This window comes from Octopus sinensis, linkage group LG27 (assembly GCF_006345805.1).
Source record: "Octopus sinensis linkage group LG27, ASM634580v1, whole genome shotgun sequence".
NCBI classification, from domain to species: domain Eukaryota; kingdom Metazoa; phylum Mollusca; class Cephalopoda; order Octopoda; family Octopodidae; genus Octopus; species Octopus sinensis.
In genome coordinates, this window is record NC_043023.1 from 3,360,020 (window position 1) to 3,377,519 (window position 17,500).

General features: G+C 41.1%; 1 protein-coding gene and 1 long non-coding RNA gene across 2 annotated transcripts in view; both read left to right on the forward strand.

Annotated features, from left to right (window-relative positions):
* The window catches only part of LOC118768122, a 22,274-nt gene extending 5,690 nt beyond the window's left edge, over nt 1-16,584 (forward strand). Inside the window, exons 2-3 of the long non-coding RNA XR_005003994.1 lie at nt 14,614-14,711; nt 16,383-16,584. This is a non-coding gene — a long non-coding RNA (uncharacterized LOC118768122). The remainder of the gene's footprint in view (nt 1-14,613; nt 14,712-16,382) is intronic.
* Nucleotides 16,585-16,915: 331 nt separating this feature from the next.
* The window catches only part of LOC115225475 (probable G protein-coupled receptor 85), a 2,236-nt gene continuing 1,651 nt past the window's right edge, over nt 16,916-17,500 (forward strand). Inside the window, exon 1 of the mRNA XM_029796430.2 lies at nt 16,916-17,500. This exon is cut by the window's right edge and continues 1,651 nt beyond it. The gene's annotated coding sequence lies outside the window, so the exon portion shown is untranslated.

The window sequence follows — 17,500 nt, forward strand, 5'->3', positions numbered from 1 at the left end:
CCTAGGAAGCAGCACCACTCCCTGTCAGCCTTGACACATTTCCTGTGTCCTTATGTTTACAAGGGGGAGACAAGCACCCCCCCCCCCCAGCTAAGCCTGAATCCAGAGACTAGTTTCTGAGACTTTGCTCATCATCAGTCTGGTGTAGCATGGCCTGCTAATTGGAGATGCCTGTCTAGCCCTTTTGCTGGTTGTGCTAATGTTTCTGCCAGCTTGCCCCCTTCATACGTGTATATATTAACAACAGAAATATTACTAGCAGGCCATGCTACCCCAGACTGATGAGGAGCAAATACTCAGAAACTAGTCTCTGGTTGCAGGCTTAGCTGGATGGAGGTGCTTGTCTCCTCCTTGTAAACATAAGGACACTGGAAATGTTAGCACGCTGGGCGATATGCTTAGCGGTATTTCATCAGCCGTTATGTTCTGAGTTCAAACTCCGCCGAGGTCGACTTTGCCTTTCATCCTTTCAGGGGTCGATAAATTAAGTTTGTTTGGCATCCTTTCTGTCTCGGGAGACAATGGAGTTGCGCATTTTTTTTTTTTTTTTTTCTAGGTCTAGTCCGGCTGTTATATTTTATTTCCTGTTACATTTCTTGCTGTGGCTGTGTAGTCCTATCCTGGACAAACACTCCCTCTGGCAGGTACTGCAAATGTAGCGAAGACTGTTCCTGGCTGGTTGTAGTGCCATGGTCTCTTGTTTATGTCTCTTCCTTTCTTTCCATTTCTCCTCTCTCTTTCTGTCACTCCTCTGTATACCCTCTTTTACTGTACGTCGCCATTCTCCACGGTTGCCGGCGACTGCCTCCCAACCGCTAATGTTGATGTTGCAGGCCTTCATGTCCCTTTTGCAAACATCCTTGTAACGTAAGATCGGTCTACCCACAGACCTAGTACCCCTAGCAAGCTCTCCGTAGAGTATGTCCTTGGGGATTCTACCAGTTGTGCAATGGGGTCGATGTAATTGACTTAATCCGTTTGTCTGGCCTTGTTTGTCTGGCCTTGTTTGTCCCCTCTCTGTATTTAGTCCCTTGTGGGCAATAAAAAATTAAGAATGGAAGTTCGGGTCTCCTGATAAGTTTGTCTCTGAGTTTGATGGAATGGAAGCAAGTATCAACGTGGGTGGCAAAGTCTTTGATCTAATTTTGGTTGGAAATGGTGTTAAGCAAAGGGATAAATCAGGGCCATCTCTATGTACATACTTACATATATACATACATACTCTTTTACCTGTTTCAGACATTTGACTGTGGCCATGCTGGAGCACTGCCTTTAGTCGAGCAAATCGACCCCAGGACTTATTCTTTGTAAGCCCAGTACTTATTCTATTGGTCTCTTTTGCCGAACTACTAAGTTACGGGGACGTAAACACACCAGCATTGGTTGTCAAGCGATGTTGGTGGGGACAAACACAGACATACGAACATACACACACACACATACACACATATATATACATATATACGACGGGCTTCTTTCAGTTTCCGTCTACCATATCCACTCACAAGGCTTTGGTCAGCCCGAGGCTATAGTAGAAGACACTTGTCCAAGATGCCACGCAGTGGGACTGAACCCGGAACCATGTGGTTGGTAAGCAAGCTATTTACCACACAGCCACTCCTGCACCTATATACATGCACACATACATGCATATATACATATATATGGAGTAGCTTGCTTACCAGCCACATGGTTCTGGGTTCAGTCCCACTCTGTGGCATCTTGGGCAAATGTTTTCTGCTATAGCTTCGGGCCGACCAAAGCCTTGTGAGTGGATTTGGTAGACAGAAACTGAAAGAAGCCTGTGATATATGTATATATATGTGTGTGTGTGTATATGTTTGTGTGTCTGTGTTTGTCCCTCCAACCGATGCTGGTGTATTTATGTCCCCGTAACTTAGCAGTTCGGCAAAAGAGACTGATAGAATAAGTACTATGATTACAAAGAATTTTGCTCGACTAAAGGCGGTGCTCCAGCATGTCCACAGTCAAATGACTGAAACAAGTAAAAGAGTAAAAAAGTATTATTATAGAAATGATATATATATGTATACCTACCTACCTGCCTACCTGCATACTTACCTGCCTGCCTGTCTTTCTCCAGCTTCTATATCCAGATTACAAATTTACATTTATACCAAGAATAATCCGTGCACTTGGTTTTGTAAGTAAATATCTGTCAGTCTGGATAAGCCTGGCTTTCGGGAAAAGAAATCAACCGACTGGTTCACACATTACAAATAGAATCTGTAAGTGGAACAGCAAAACTATGCAAATCTTTTCTCTCCAGCATAAAATGGGACATTGTTTTTGTTATCCACATTCTAACAATGGAGTTTTGTATTTTTGTTAGAAACCAGCTCCTTCTTCAAAGGAAGAATTTAAACAATTACAAACAGAAAAGAATATACGTACATATGTATCTAAATGTCACCGCGTGTGTACCGTTGGCGATTTTTTTCCTCTGTCTTCCCTTCTCTGGATCTTTCCTTCTCCTATGTTTCCGACGAAGAGCTCCGCTCGAAACATTAAACTCTCCTTCTTTCCTGAGCGTCCAATAATACTATATTTGTTCCACGTCCTCGCGTTGTTGTGTTTTTTTTGTGCTTTCTTGTTTGGATTAACTATATATATTTATATATATATATATATATATACATATATATATATATATATATGTATGTATGTATGTATGTATGTATATACTCTTTTACTTGTTTCAGTCATTTGATTGTGGCCATGCTGAAGCACCGCCTTAGTCGAGCAAATCGACCCCAGGACTATTCTTTGTAAGCCTAGTACTTATTCTATCGGACTCTTTTGCTGAACTGCTGTAAGTTACGGGGACATAAACACACCAGCATCAGTTGTCAAGCGATGTGGGGGGAACAAACACAGACACACAAACATATACACACACATCATACTATATATATATATATATATATATATATATATATATATATTATATATATATATATTATATTATCACGGGCTTCTTTCAGTTTCAATCTACCAAATCCACTCACAAGGCTTTGGTCAGCCCTGAGCTCGCATGGTTGCAAAGCGAGATATGCTGTGACTGCAAAGACCTGACAAATAATGTGAGTTCATGGCTGTTTCCTGCACCAGCTTCACATAGCAGCCACAGCCCATCCAAAGTACCTTGGATCGCAGAACGGCCTGCTGTGCTTACCTTGGATCGTAGGGTGACCTGCTGTGCTTGAGGAGACCTATTGAGTCAAGTACATCAACATCAAAATAAATATCAAATGGAAATTGTAGTTATGATACCTGTGCCGGCGGCACGTAAAAAGCACCATCTAAACGTGGCCAATGCCAGCACTGCCTTGAATGGCTTCTGTGCCGGTGGCACGCAAAAAGCACCAACCGATTGTGGCCACAACCAGCCTCCCCTGGCACCTGTGCCGGTGGCGCGTAAAAATCACCATCTGAATGTGGCTGTTGCCAGCGCCGCCTTGACTGGCTTCAATGCCGGTGGCACGTAAAAAGCACCAACCAATTGTGGCTGTTGCCAGCCTCCCCTGGCACCTATGCCAGTGGCACATAAAAAGCACCCATTACCCTCACGGAGTGGTTGGCGTTAGGAAGGGCATCCAGCTGTAGAAACACTGCCAGATCAGACTGGGGCCTGGTGCAGCCTCCATGGCTTCCCAGACCCTGGTCGAACCATCCAACCCATGCCAGCATGGAAAGCAGACGCTAAACGATGATGATGATGGAAATTGTAGTTATGATTCCCATGCTGGTGACACGCAGAAAGTACCAACCGATCGTGGCTGTTGCTAGCCTCGCCTGGCACCTGTGCCAGTGGAACATAAAAAGCACCCACTACCCTCATGGAGTGGTTGGCATTAGGAAGGACATCCAGCCGTAGAAACACTGCCAGATCAGACTGGGGCCTGGTGCAGCCTCCATGGCTTCCCAGACCCTGGTCGAACCATCCAACCCATGCCAGCATGGAAAACGGACGTTAAACGATGATGATGATGATGATGATGATAGCCATTGCCCACCTCCTGTATTGAATCTATCTCAACAGCAAATCACAAATCACACGCAACACAGAGATAACGTATCCGAGCAACAAACCAGCATCAGACTTCACGGCCAAACTATTTCCTGATCAATGAAAGAAACCTGAAGACAAGAAGTCTGCAAAACGGAGAGAATCAAGTCTGAGGCTTATAAATACAACAACAACAACAACAAAAACAAAAAATAAATATAAATAGAAATAAATGAAATAGAATCAAATCATGAAACATGCATTCATTCATCTTCCTTTCTCTTCTTCTTCTTCTTCTTCCTCCTCCTCCTCCTCCTCCTGCTCATTCATGATTGCCTTGTTGTTGTTGTTGTTCTTCTTCTTCTTCTTCTTCTTCCAATTCTTCTTCTTCTTCTTCTTCTTCCAATTCTTCTTCCAATTCTTCTTCTTCTTCTTCTTCTTCTTCTTCTTCTTCTTCTTCTTCCAATTCTTCTTCTTCTTCTTCCAATTCTTCTTCTTCTCTTCTTCTTCTTCCAATTCTTCTTCTTCTTCTTCTTCTTCTTCTTCTTCCAATTCTTCTTCTTCTTCTTCCAATTCTTCTTCTTCTTCTTCTTCTTCTCCTCCTCCTCCTCCCCCACCCCTCCCATTCCCCATTCAAGCACAGCATCATTCCCATGATGCCCTGCTTCAACCAACACCAATCCCCCCCCCACCCCAACCCACCACCACTGCACATTCAAAAACACATCACACTGCAGACAAAACCAATTAGGTTTTGAACCGATCATGATCAACAGAGATTATTTATTGTCCAAAGAAATAATACAAGAGGATGATGACTCCGAAGGAAATATGAAAATATCTTTTTCAGGAAAATTTTAAACTAGGACAACAACAGCGATGGCTGTCTTCTTGTGTCTTCTTCTGTCTTGTGTTTGCCATAGAAAAAAGGTTTTGAAAGAAAACTTGCTTTTTTTTTTCCATATATATTCATGTATGTATGTATGTACACATATATCTCTGTATATTTATGTACATATATGTATATATTTATGTATGTGTGTGTATATATATATATGTGTGTGTGTGTGTGTATATATATATATATATATATATATGTATATATGTATTTGTGTGTATATGTGTATGTATGTATACGTATGTATATATATATACATAGTTATATATATATAACATTATATATGTATGTGAGTAATATTGTATGTATGTATGTATTATATATATTATATATATTATATATATACATGTATATATATATATGTGTATATATATATGTGTGTATATATAATATATATATATCTATATATATATATATATATATAATATATTATATATATATATATATATTGGCAGGGCTTACTGCTAGGAGGGCACTGGTTTTAAATTGATATTAAAATTAATTATTAATTTATCTCCCTCATTAGTTTATTAAATTTTATATATATATATATATAAATGTGTGTATATATATATAAATATATCTACATGTATCATCATCATCATTGTTTAATGTCCACTTTCCATGCTGGCATGGGTTGGGCAGACTGAGGACTGGCGAACCAGATGGCTGCACCAGGCTCCAATCTGATCTGGTAGAGTTTCTACAGCTTGATGCCAACCACTCTTATAGTAATGCTTCAATATTACAAGTTAATTTGTTCCTGGAAGTGAAAACTCATAAGGCAGAGCAATAATTTCTGATAGAAGCAATGTTATAAATTGTAATTCGTTCCCAGAAAAATATTTTACCTCTAAAATATATATTTCTCGTAATTAAATGGCAATAAAACAACAGGCGTAGGAGTGGCTGTGTGGTAAGTAGCTTGCTTATGAACCACATGGTTCCGGGTTCAGTCCCACTACGTGACACCTTGTGCAAGTGTCTTCTATTATAGCCTTAGGTCAACCAAAGCCTTGTGAGTGGATTTGGTAGACGGAAACTGAAAGAAGCCCATCGTATATATGTGTGTATATATATATATATATATATATCATCATCATCATCATCGTCGTTTAACGTCCATTCTCCATGCTAGCATGGGTTGGACGGTTCGACCGGGGTTCTGGAAGCCAGAAGGCTGCACAGGCTCCAGTCTAATTTGGCAATGTTTCTACAGCTGGATGCCATTCCTAACGCAAAACCAAAGTGAGTGTAGTGGGTGCTTTTTACGTGCCACCTGCACAGGTGCCAGGCGGGGCTGGCAACGGCCACGGTCAGATTGGTGTATTTTATGTGCCACGGCACGGAAGCCAGTCGAGGCGGTTGCTGCATCGGCCACGAGTCGGATAGTGCTTTTTACGTACCACCAGACCAGGGATCCTGGCTGGTTCAATTCGATTTCGATTTCGCTTGCCCCAACATGTCTTCACAAGCAAAGGGGGTTGGCAAGGGTGCCTGTCGTACGGTCGCATTGGAGTATTTTACGTGCCACGGCCACGAGTCGGATAGTGCTTTTTACGTAACACCAGACCAGGGATCCTGGCTGGTTCAATTCGATTTCGATTTCGCTTGCCCCAACATGTCTTCACAAGCAAAGGGGGTTGGCATGGGTGCCTGTCGTACGGTCGCATTGGAGTATTTTACGTGCCACGGCCCCACGGATAGTCGGATAGTGCTTTTTACGTACCACCAGGCCAGGGATCCTGGCTGGTTCAATTCGGTTTCGATTTCGATTTCGATTTCGCTTGCCCCAACATGTCTTCGCAAGCATGGGGGGTTGGATGGGTGGTCTGTCGTCGGATGAGGTTCTATATCGACTTCGCTTGCCTCAACCGGTCTTTGTGTCCAGGGAGGGAGGAAAGGCATTCATAAGTGGGCTGGGCTCACTTGTCCTGCCTGGTCTTCTCACGTACAGTACAGAATATTTCCAAAGGTCTCGGTCTCTGGTCATTTCCTCAGTGAGGCCTAAAGTTCGAAGGTCGTGCTTCACCACCTCGTCCCAGGTTTCCTGGGTCTACCTCTTCCACGGGTTCCCTCAACTGCTAGGGATTGGCACTTTCTCACACACCTATCTTCATCCATTCTCGCCACATGACCATACCAGCGCAATCGTCTCTCTTGCACACCACAACTGATGCTTCTTAGGTACAACATTTCTCTCAAGGTGCTAACGCTCTGTCGAGTATGGACACTGACATTACACATCCATCGGAGCATACTGGCTTCATTCCTCACGAGCTTACGCATGTCCTCAGCAGTCACAGCCCATGTTTCGCTGCCATGTAGCATGGCTGTTCGTACACACGCATCATACAGTCTGCCTTTTACTCTGAGCGAGAGGCCTTTAGTCACCAGCAGAGGTAAGAGCTCCCTAAACTTTGCCCAGGCTATTCTTATTCTAGCAGTTACACTTTCAGCGCACCCACCCCCACTACTGACTTGGTCACCTAGATAACGGAAGCTATCAACTACTTCTAGTTTTTCCCCCTGGAAAGTGACGGAAGTTGTTTTCTGCAGATTTTCGGAGGTTAATGCTCCCGAGCATCTGCCACATACAAAAACTATCTTCCCAGTTAGCCTACCTTGACATTGCCTGCACCTCTTATGTGTCCATAGCTTACACTGGGTACATCTTATAGAGTTTCTACCTACACCTTTTTACAGATCGAGCAGGGCCATCTTCCTGAAGATATTTGTGGATTGTCTACCTTTCTACTTATTAGTACTTTGGTTTTAGCTAGGTTGACTCTAAGGCCCCTGATTCTAAACCCTCCTTCCACACCTGGAACTTCTCCTCCAGTTCTGATAGTGACTCAGCAATAAGAGCAAGGTCGTCAGCGTAGAGGAGCTCCCAGGGACAGCCTGTCTTGAATTCCCCGTAATTGCCTGGAGTACTATGATAAATAGGAGGGGCTGAGTACTGAACCCTGGTGGACCCCAAACTCTACTTTGAATTCTTCTGTGTACATGTTGCCAACCCTAACCTTACTTACGGCATCTCTGTACATGGCTTGCACAGTCCTCACCAGCCATTCATCTATCCCTAGTTTCCTCATTGACCACCAGATAAGGGATCGGGGGACCCTATCAAAAGCTTTCTCCATGTCAACGAAAGCCAGGTACAGGGGCTTATCTTTGGCTAGGTATTTCTCCTGCAGCTGCCTTACCAGGAATATAGCATCAGTGGTATTTTCCTGGCACGAACCCAAACTGCATCTCATCTAAACTAACTCTCTCTCTAATTAGTTGGGCTATGACCCTCTCCGTAACCTTCATTACTTGATCCAACAGCTTGATACCTCTGTAATTATTTGTATCTAGGGCATCACCTTTACCTTGTAGCAGTTGACTAGTATGCTGCTGCACCAGTCATTGGGTATGACTCCTTCGTGTATCACCTGGTTGACTATACGGGTGACTAGGTTATAGCCGACACTGCCAGATATTTTGAGCATCTCTGCAGTAATTCCTGATGGGCCTGGGGCTTTCCCTGTCTTCATGCTTCTAATTGCCTTAGCTACCACGGAACTATCAACTCGGATAGCTGGTCCCTCTGTAGGGTCAACATTCGGCAGACTCTCTTTATCCCATTCATTTTCCTCATTCAGTAACCTTCATAGTGGCGTCTCCAAGCTTCTCTCTTTGCATCCTCATTTAGCGCAAGTGAACCATCCTCCATGCGAACACATTTCTCTCCTACCACATCACGATTCTCTCTCACACACTGTCTTGCAACACGAAATACCTCAAGTCTTTCATCCTCACGGCGCAGGACATTGGCAAATTTTCTCTTATCTGCTTCCCCTCTGGCTAGATAGACCTGTCTCCTAGCTTCCCTTCTGGCAGTCTGATACCCTTCCTGCTACCACCATTCTTCCAGGCCTTCCAAGCCTGTTTCTTTTGTCTAATAGCCTGTCAACAATATTGTTCCACCACCACGTTATTTTGGGTCTTAAGGGGACTTTGCACCAGCCACAGATCTGGTCAGCGGCTTTCAGCAGGTTGTCCCTCAGAAACGTCCAGTTGTCTTCTACCCCATGTGTAGCTATACCCCCTTCCACTTCGTCAAAGGCTTCAAGTAACATATCTCTAAATCTCTGTCCATTCGCAGGGGCTTTAAGCTTCCAGACCCTTCTTCTCCATGTTGGTCGTCTTCTAGTCGCCCTCTTAGTCCTGATCCTAAAGTCACTAACTACCAGTCTATGTTGTGGGGTGCATTCTTCGCCTGGGAAGGTTTTGGCATTTTTTTTAAGCAGCCATCTTTCCCTTTTTCTGGCAAGGATGTAGTCGATTTGGCTAGTATGCCGGCCCGATCGGTAGGTGACCAGGTGGCTTGTTGGTTTCCTGAAGTTAGTGTTGCAGACCATAAGACTATTCGCATCGCAGAACTCCAGCAGCCTGGTTCCCTCCTCGTTGCGGGAACCATAACCGTAGCCTCCATGTACGCCATGGAAGCCCCCAGCATGTCGTCCACATGCCCATTGAAATCACCAGCCACAAAGAGAAGGTCCCTGTCGTTCGTCGATGAGGTGGTCTGCAGTAGGGTGTCATAGAAACTGTCTTTCTGTCCATCGGGTAGCCCTGGCTGAGGGGCATAGGCCGATATAATGGTTGCTAATCTATTATGAAGCACTATTCTAATCTTAAGTATTCTGTCACTTACTCTGATTACCTCAATTACTCTATCTATCCATTTCTCAGCGATAATTATACCCACGCCACCAACCCCGTCAGTGTTCCCTGCCCAGAAAATCTTGTACCTGTGTCCCTTGCCTGTGAGGACCCTAGCAGATCCTCCTCTCCACCTTATTTCTTGCATACAACATACATCAACACGTCTCCGTTCAAGCATCTCGACTATCTCGCCAGACCTACCTTTCAATGTGCCAACGTTGAGGGTGCCTACCCTGAGGGTGTGGGAGGTGGGGCCTCTGAGACCCTGGGATGAGGGGGCCGCAGTGTTCTGTACCTGAAAAGAAAGCTTGCATTTGCCAGATATCATACTGAGACTCTAGACTACAACCTGCATAAATTTCAAAGTTTTTGCGCTATATGATCACAATAAACCCTACATAGGGGTGCGGGGGGGGGGGGGCAAGAAAGATAGAAAACAGAAACTTCCGGTTCTGGTAGAGGGGTAGGAGGGCAGGGTCACCTCCAAGGAACAACAGGTTTTAAGTTAATACGTAGGGAATTTTCTGCGACAGAAATTACTGAACATCTAGAAACTTCGGGGTTCGATTAAAACATAATATAAATAGGAGAGAGGGAGAATATTGTAGTGAATTCTGGGGATGGAATAACAACGGGATGACACTGAAATTAAAGGAGGAATTTAAAATGCATGACAGACAGGAAGCCATGCATACAAGATGGCGAAACAAATAATAGAGAAACGGGATTTTAGGGTTACGAATCAACGCTTTAAAAAAATGAATATGAATGACAGGTTGTAAGTTAAATTCGCTTAGCTGGTCATTTTTCGAGTCAGTGTTTTGTCAGCAAGATGTAGAATCGAGAAGAGGACGAGATAAATCGAACACTGCTTTATAAAGAGTTAGGGATTGGGGGGGGGGATTATCAGGTGGAAGCATGAGGAAAGAGAGAGGGGGGAGGGAAGAGAAGAGAGAGAGCTAAGGGACAACATGTTTAATTCGTAAGGAATTTTCTGCAACAGAAATTACTGAACATCTAGAAACTTCGGGGTTCGAGAAGAATGTACTATAAAAAGAGAGAGAGAAAATATTCGTAGGGAATTTAGGGTATCTTGGGGGGAAAGGAATAACGACGAAGGAACAACAGGTTTTAAGTTAATACGTAGGGAATTTTCTGCGAAAGAAATTACTGAACATCTAGAAACTTCGGGGTTCGAGAAGAATGTAATATAAATAAGGAGAGAGAAAATATTTCGTAGGGAATTTAGGGTATCTTTGAACAACAGGTTTTAAGTTAATACGTAGGGAATTTTCTGCGACAGAAATTACTGAACATCTAGAAACTTCGGGGTTCGAGAAGAATGTAATATAAATAAGAGAGAGAGAAAATATTTCGTAGGGAATTTAGGGTATATTTAACAACAGGTTTTAAGTTAATACGTAGGGAATTTTCTGCGACAGAAATTACTGAACATCTAGAAACTTCGGGGTTCGAGAAGAATGTAATATAAATAAGAGAGAGAGAAAATATTCGTAGGGAATTTAGGGTATCTTTGAACAACAGGTTTTAAGTTAATACGTAGGGAATTTTCTGCGACAGAAATACTGAACATCTAGAAACTTCGGGGTTCGAGAAGAATGTAATATAATAAGAGAGAGAGAAAATATTTCGTAGGGAATTTAGGGTATCTTTGAACAACAGGTTAAGTTAATACGTAGGGAATTTTCTGCGACAGAAATTACTGAACATCTAGAAACTTCGGGGTTCGAGAAGAATGTAATATAAATAAGAGAGAGAGAAAAATTTCGTAGGGAATTTAGGGTATCTTTGAACAACAGGTTTTAAGTTAATACGTAGGGAATTTTCTGCGACGAAAAAATTACTGAACATCTAGAAACTTCGGGGTTCGAGAAGAATGTCATTAAATAAGAGAGAGAGAAAATATTTCGTTAGGAATTAGGGTATCTTTGGGGAAGGAATAACGACGAAGGAACAACAGGTTTTAAGTTAATACGTAGGGAATTTTCTGCGACAGGAAAATTACTGAACTCTAGAAACTTCGGGGTGCGAGAAGAATGTAATATAAATAAGAGAGAGAGAAAATATTCGTAGGAATTTAGGGTATCTTTGGGGAAAGGAAAATAACGACGAGGAACACAGGTTTTAAGTTAATACGTAGGGAATTTTCTGCGACAGAAATTACTGAACATCTAGAAACTTCGGGGTTCGAGAAGAATGTAATATAAATAAGAGAGAGAGAAAATATTTCGTAGGGAATTTAGGGTATCTTTGGGGAAAGGATAACGACGAAGGAACAACAGGTTTTAAGTTAATATATATATATATATATATATATATCCGAGCGTGATCATTGCCAAAGCCGCTATCTGGCCTCCGTGCTGGTGGCACGTAAAAGACAACATTCGAGCATGATCTTTACCAGCATTGCCTTACTGGCACCTGTGCCGGTGGCATGTGTAAAAGATTTTAGCGAGGTCATTGCCAGTGCCGCCTGACAGGCCCCCGTGCCGGTGGCATGTAAAAAGCACCCACTACACTCTCAGAGTGGTTGGCATTAGGAAGGGCATCCAGCTGTAAAAACTCTGCCAAATCAAGATTGGAGTGTGGTGCAGCCATCTGGTTCACCAGATCTCAGATATTCGTCCAACCCATGCTAGCATGGAAAGGGGACGTTAAATGATGATGATGATATATATATATATATATATATATATTATATATATAATATATATATATATAATATATATATATGTATATATTATATATATATGTGTCTGGGTTTGTATGTTTGCGTTTGCCCCCCTCCCCCAACATTGCTTGACAACCGATGCTGGTGTGTTTATGTCCCCGTAACTTAGTGGTTCAGCAAAAGAGACCAATAGAATAAGTACTAGGCTTCCAAAGAATAAGTCCTCGGGTCGATTTGCTTGACTAAAGGCGGTGCTCCAGCATGGCCACAGTCAAATGACTGAAACAAGTAAATGAGTAGAAGAGTAGAATGTAAAGAATATTTTATGTAAAGTAAAACGAATGTCGAGATCATTTATAATTAAAAAAATATTATTATTATTATTATTGTTTGCAGAATCCCTTTCACTCACTCTAAACTTGCGTACACCATCACTTGTAAATGTGATTGCTGATTCACAAGCTCTTGTAGACGGACTTGTAGAATTCTTTTTAAAAAACAAATATAGAGTTGTTTGCTTAGAAGAAGATGTTTTTTTGCTCTCTATAAATTTCTCTGTAACACACATATGCATTTGTTATGGTAGTAGAAACTCTGTGGCCGGGCCACTGAGTGAGAGGAGCTCCGAGGAAGCACTACAAAGACTGCCTCAAGAAGTCTCTAACAGCATGTTATATTAACCACCAATGCTGGTCAGACCTGGCTGCGGACCGTGATGTCTGGCACCACACGATCTTCAACGCAGTCAGCAAGTTTGAGGAACAAAGAAGAGATGCAGGAGGAAAGCGTGAGCCATCTCTGACACCACACCAGATGTTACCTTCGTCTGTGGACACTGCTCACAGACCTGCCTTTCCCATATCGGACTTGTCAGTCATGAGTATGCATGCATGCAACGTGGACAGCCTTCCTGATCTTCATTCGCAAAGCTGAGCCATGATGATGATGATGATGAGAAACTCTGTCCAAAATTTGGATCTGTTTAACTTTTTGATATTTATTTACTCTCTCTTTTACTTGTTTCAGTCATTTGACTGTGGCCATGCTGGAGCACCGTCTTTAGTCAAGCAAATCTACCCCAGGACTTATTCTTTGTAAGCCTAGTACTTATTCTATCAGTCTCTTTTGCCGAACTGCTAAGTTACGGGGACGTAAACACATCATCATCTGTTGTCAATCGATGTTGTGGGACAAACACAGACACACAAACAATATACACACACATACATATATATATATATTATATATATATATTATATATATATATAATATATATATACATACACATACATATATACATATATATGATGGGCTTCTTTCAGTTTCCGTCTGCCTGATCCACTCACACGACTTTGGTCAGCCTGAGGCTATAGTAGAAGACACTTGCCCAAGGTGCCACGCAGTGGGACTGAACCCGGAACCATGTGGTTGGTAAGTAAGCTACTTACCACACAGCCACCCCTGCGCCTATTAAACTTATTATAAAATAAAACTTGTAAATCCAGGGTCTCATAAAGCGGACCCTTGTAGAGTGAGGTATTACTGTATATATACAACTACCAGCACCACCACTACCATCACCACCACCACCACCACCACTACCATCACCACCACCACTAACATCACCAGCACCACTACCATCACCACCACCACTAACATCACCACCATCACTACCATCACCAGCGTAGAGGCGCAATAGCCCAATGGTTAGGGCAGTGAACTCGCGGTTTTGATTCCCAGACTGGGCGTTGTGTGTATTAATTGAGCCAAAACACCTAAAGCTCAACGAGGTTCCATCAGGGGGTGGTGTCGACCCCTGTTGTACTCTTTCGCCCCAGCTTTATCTCACTCTCTCTTCCTGTTTCTTGTCCCCGACTTCCTACGCAATCGCTGAGCCTGGATGCGCATTCATCCATCCGTCGATGCTCTCAGTGTCGGGGGTTGACCTGCTTTCTCTTCTGCGGATCTTACGAATAGCAAAGGACCACATTTTGGACTTCTCCCACTCTGGGACGAAGACCGCTTCACTCAGCAAACAAACAAACCATCACCACCACCACCACTACCATCACCACCACCACCAGTATCACTTCCCACCACTCATCAACACAAAAACCACCACCACTATCACCACCGCCACTATCACAATCACCACTACCACCACCATCTCGACAACCACCACAACTACAGCTCCCTCTACGATAACTCTTAGACTAACATCTTGATTAATCCCCAAATGAAACTCCATCTGATGCCTCTACAAATTTTTTATTGCAGTGAAACCAGCCAGTTTTTCTGACCACCCCTCCAGAACTCCTTCTCCCTGGCATTGAAGCTACAGATTTTGGACGGACATAGTGAGCACATATGTAGTGGTAAGACTTGTTCTTCTTGCTGTCAAATACCCATTTTCTTTCAATCCAGAAAGGGGAAAATAAATCCCTTTTATCTCTGACACAAATATGTTTGGATATATTAACCTTTTCATTACCAACCCGGCTGAAACCGGCCGGCTCTGTGTATAAATGTCTTGTTTCCATAAGTTTTGAATTAAAATCTTCCACCATCTTTGTCACAATTTATGTTCTTAACACTAGCTTAATGATAAATAAGTTATTTTACTAAATTCTTTATTATATTTAAAGTAATTGAAAGAAACACAGAGTATCTCAACAGAAATATGGTAACGAAAAGGGTTAAAGACAGTCAGTCAGTCAAATGTGTCTTCAATCTTCAATGTGCACAAGATTTGGCTGCTATTTCTAACAAGTGAAACAAAATCTGCAAATTTACCCTTTTGATACCAACCCAACTGAAACCACCTCTGGCTCTCTAGTATAAATGTCTTGTTTTCAAAAGTTTTAGATTAAAATATTCCCCTAAATCTTAGCCACAATTTATGTTCCTAACACTAGCTTAATGATAACTAAGTTATTTTACTAAATTCTTTGTTATATTTAACCCTTTTGATACCAACCTGGCTGAAACCACCTCTGGCTCTGTCGTACAAATGTCTTGTTTTCATAAGTTTTGAATTAAAATCTTCCACCAAACCTTAGTCACAATTTATGTTCCTAACACTAGCTTAATGATAACTAAGTTATTTTACTAAATTCTTTGTTATATTTAACCCTTTTGATACCAACCTGGCTGAAACCACCTCTGGCTCTGTCGTACAAATGTCTTGTTTTCATAAGTTTTGAATTAAAATCTTCCACCAAACCTTAGTCACAATTTATGTTCCTAACACTAGCTTAATGATAACTAAGTTATTTTACTAAATTCTTTGTTATATTTAACCCTTTTGATACCAACCTGGCTGAAACCACCTCTGGCTCTGTCGTACAAATGTCTTGTTTTCATAAGTTTTGAATTAAAATCTTCCACCAAACCTTAGTCACAATTTATGTTCCTAACACTAGCTTAATGATAACTAAGTTATTTTATTAAATTCTTTGTTATATTTAACCCTTTTGATACCAACCCGGCTGAAACCACCTCTGGCTCTGTAATACAAATGTCTTGTTTTCATAAGTTTTGAATTAAAATCTTCCACCAAACTTAGTCACAATTTATGTCCTAACAAGAGCTTAATGATAACTAAGTTATTTTATTAAATTCTTTGTTATATTTAACCCTTTTGATACCAACCCGGCTGAAACCACCTCTGGCTCTGAGTACAAATGTCTTGTTTTCATAAGTTTTGAATTAAAATCTTCCACCAAACCTTAGTCACAATTTATGTTCCTAACACTAGCTGAATGATAACTAAGTTATTTTACCAAATTTTCTGTTGTATTTAAAATAATTGAAAGAAACACAGAGCATCTCAAAATAAATACAGTAACGAAAGAGTTAATCCTCATTTTGTGGATATAACATCTTTGTGTACCAGATATACACACACCAGCTTTTCTTCCTCATACAAAATGCAGTTTTCATAATACTTGTTCTTCTTGCTATCAAATGAACTGTTTGCAACCCCACAAAACCTTGTGTCTGGAGTCAAAAATTTACCCACTTCCTTTTTCTTTTTCCTTTTTCAGTCTCTGATACACAATTCTGCCTGGATATACCTCATCTTTGGATACACTGTTTTTTTTCCTCTTCTGGATTTACTCATCCTGTTTCTTCTGATAAATTGTATGGAAAGTGTAACCCTGTTTTCCAGAGGACAAAATAACATTCTTTCATCTGGAAGGAAAAAAAAACCCAAAAAGCCAAACATCTTTTATACTCAACACCCAACATCTAATTTTTTTCCTGGATATACCATCACATTTCACGGACATACTATCATTTCTAACAAATATATAATTTGTTCTTCAAACAGGATATGCAGACTAATGTGTCTGCAGAAAAACTAATACTATTATGTAATATACCTCTCGCAGTTTCACATTTCCTTCACCCACACAAACATATCCTTTGTTCCAGGCATACAGTTCTGTTTAACCTTTTAGCATTTAAACTGGCCATATCCGGCCAAAAGTATTCTGCCTGTTTTATGGTCAAACTGGCCAGATCTGGTCTCTCACACCTACCCTACAATATCGTTTTTAAAATTAACACCTACCTCATCAAAATCTCATTGCTACAAGATAATGCATGATTAGCTCAAAATAATTTGGATAAAAAAGCATTAATTTTGGCAGAATAATGCGAACACTAAAGGGTTAGATATTCAATGTTCTGTATATCCTGAAGAAACTGTCAAAAAAAATATATATATAAGTCAAATCTGTTTTAATATTATCTTACTTTGCCTGTGATCATCTCAGGTTAAACAAAACATCCTACATACCTATATTAATATAAAATTTTACCATAGTCTTTGAAACATTAACATTGTGACACCATGAGAGACTTTTTCACCATATATTTCAAATTGAATTCTTCAGATCTTTCAGAGAAATTAACCAGACAACATCGATTCCATTGTGGATCGAAATGACATTTAGTAAGAAAGCCAAAGAAACAGAAACACATCACTTTTAGATTTTGCTTTCGTTTAACCAAAGTCGAATTAACAATTCTCAGGATGCCGACTTTATTACCCATGATACTTGTGCCATTTTCACTGGCGAACACTTAAATGCAATCCATTTATAATTTTCAATCAATTTAAAGCAAAGATAGGGCAAAGAAATACCATAACGACTTT